The sequence below is a fragment of the Odontomachus brunneus genome, unplaced genomic scaffold, assembly GCF_010583005.1.
Source record: "Odontomachus brunneus isolate Ranch 3 - 2012 unplaced genomic scaffold, Obru_v1 Obru_scaffold_244, whole genome shotgun sequence".
In the NCBI taxonomy this organism is placed as follows: Eukaryota; Metazoa; Arthropoda; class Insecta; order Hymenoptera; family Formicidae; genus Odontomachus; species Odontomachus brunneus.
Genome location: NW_022639694.1, coordinates 91,541 through 94,553, shown reverse-complemented (window position 1 = coordinate 94,553; position 3,013 = coordinate 91,541).

Sequence of the window (3,013 nt, the reverse complement as noted above, 5' to 3'; positions counted from 1 at the left end):
TCGCAAGGTCGCAAAGAAATTGACTAATCATAGTCGATTGTTCTTCTTGCGATCGAAGAATAATCAATTATGATTGGTACAATTTCCTTGCGATCTTGCGATTGCGACTAATGTAGAATGAGCTTTAGGGGCGCACACCAATTGACATAACAGTAACGTAAGACGTACCATAAAAATGGATCAATTACAATCGAGTATTCACAAAATGGCGACCTTACGGTTCGACGATACTCAAAGTGATTGGTTAGTTCTTACGGTACGTCTTACGTTACTGTTATGTCAATTCGTGTGCGACGCCCCTTAAGTATGGTCTACAATGAGAACTTAAGCCATAAAATTTAAATCCTAAGCCGTAAGCTTTAAATCCTAAGTCGTAAGAAATTGACCAATCACAGTCAATTATAAGAAAAATAATTTCTTACGGCTTAGAGATTAAAGCTTAAATTTTATGGCTTAAGTTCTCATTGTAGATCACGCTTTAGAGGCTTTCTACAATAAGCAATAAATTTTAAGTCGCAATAAAATTGACCAATTACAGTGGATTATTCTTCTAATAGTCGACTACGATTGGTCAATTTTATTATGACTTAAGATTTATTGTAGAATGTGCTTATTGTAGAATGGGCTTTACGGAAAGCAGCACATTAATTGTTTATCGTGTGCAAATTTTCATCACGTAGCAAGCGTTTCCGCGTTCTGTGTACAAAAGCCATCATAGTAAAAAAGTAACGATATAAGTAACGATAAATTTCGTTACCCGTTACTAAAGAAAATGTAACGCCGTTACTTTTTCGTTACTGATACAAAAAAGTAACGGCGTTACCAAATCGTTACCAAAAAAAAGTAACGAAATAGTAACGTCGTTACAAGTAACGCGTTACTTCCTAACCCTGCATATTAGATACATAACATATATGTTTAATGTCCTACTCAGAAACGTTTCTTCTACATAATAGCTCAGAAATGTAGCAGAAATATTTCTGCTACATTTATGAGCTATTATGTAAAAGAAACGTTTCTGAATAGGACATGAAACATACGAGTATATGTTACGTATCTAATATGTGACATTTATTATTTGCACAGTGGGTACATTCAAAAGATGCGATACTTTGGCGTATAATTATTTTCGCAATGTATGAAATATTGTTATGCTCCTGCTTTTATATTTGTGTAGGAATGGAGAAAGCGACGTAGACGATAGTTCAGTTCTCGACAGATAACACCTTTGAAGCAGTACCATCAAGTTGGATAGAAGATAACAAATGCTATTGGCCTCCATTCAAATATGAACAAATTATCGCCGCAATAAGAAAAAATATGGAACGAAATACATGTTGGCGATGTTACGATATAATTACGTTTTGGAATAGCACATATGGTTAGTATTATTGAACGTAGAAAAAACAACGTTTAAATTAATATTATTTTTCTAGAAGTAAAGCAATATACATACACACACATATAGCATTTCCGTTTACTATAAAGTTAATATTTAATATAAATTTATATAATATAAATCTTTATACTATTATAAAATTTATTTGCATAATTTGAGATGACTACAATACAGCAAGGCTGAAAACAAAAAAAACCGAATGTACATCCGACTTAAATTCAGAGGTTGATGAAAGCATAAAACGAAAAAGAAAAAAAAAACTATTGTACCTGAGTGACACCGATGATTATGATCAATATGATAGCGGTTTGACAAAACGGAAGACAATGAAAAGTTTGTTTCAGAATTAACAACCATTTTTTTATTTGTTCCTTTGTCATTATTAGTAAAGTCTATCTCATAATAGTACAGTCTATTTTAGTTCATAATATTGTAGTGTATTTGATAATGTATATTTATTAATGTATATTTTAATTTATTTATTTCGTAAGTTGACAAAATAGTCCACAAAAATATCAGGAAACTAATCATAGAATCCAGTGAAGAGTCTGAAGAGGCTGACAGCATTCTTCCAAAACATCCGATAATGACAGGTACAATACCCAAGAAACACAAAATATCATCCATTTTACAATATCAGCTAAATCATGGTATATTATGAAACTGTTACTTTGTTGTATAAAAAAATAACAGTTACGTAATATACCATATGATTCAGCTGACATTGTAACATCGATAATACTTTGTGTTTCCTCGGAATAAGTAATGGATTAAATTTCTATTTATTTAACTATCTGTTCTTTATATATTTTATAAAATCGATACATATGAAGACGAATTTAAATATACACGCAAATGGATCCCAAATATCAACAGAAACGTCGAATACGCCAACCCATGATTTACGAAACAACAATAATGTGCGCAATGAGTCTTACTTTTGTAAAACTCTTCATTCACCTACTCCAGATAATTGTAGCATGTATCTTTTTGGAAAGTTCCAATTTATTGTTCCAATTTATTTCACTTAGTAAATGGAACACTATTTGAAAAGTAAATATATTTGTCTACAGATAATATAAAATATTTTAAAGAAATTATTTGTCAACAAAGTTTTTTTAAAACCCAGTTATGGCAGATGGCAGACGATTTGAAAGAAATAAAAGATGCTGTAATAGCCAGTATTCGGACGAAACAAAATATGAATGACAATCAGCAGCAAGAAACAAGATCAATTTATTCTTCTTTTGACCTACCGTTAAGAACTATTGAAGATATAGAAGAAGCTGTGGAACAATTTTTACACATTCAAGATAATTTTGATCGCTCGGTAATATTTATGCTCTGTGCAAAATCGTACAATCTTTTCATTCTTTATGATATACGAATTGAACATTATAATAAAATATATCTGTTCGCAACGTGGCCGTAGGTTTTGTGGCAAGCGAACTTCCCGGACAGCTCGAGCGATTTGATCGTGTGAGCTCGGACGACGCACCGAATTTGTATTGTATCTAGATCAGTTGGTGTTCGATGTGTCCGATCGGAAAGGTGTTAATTAAGAAAATCGCTTCAAAGACGAAACAAATTTAATCTTAAGTAACAAATAATACA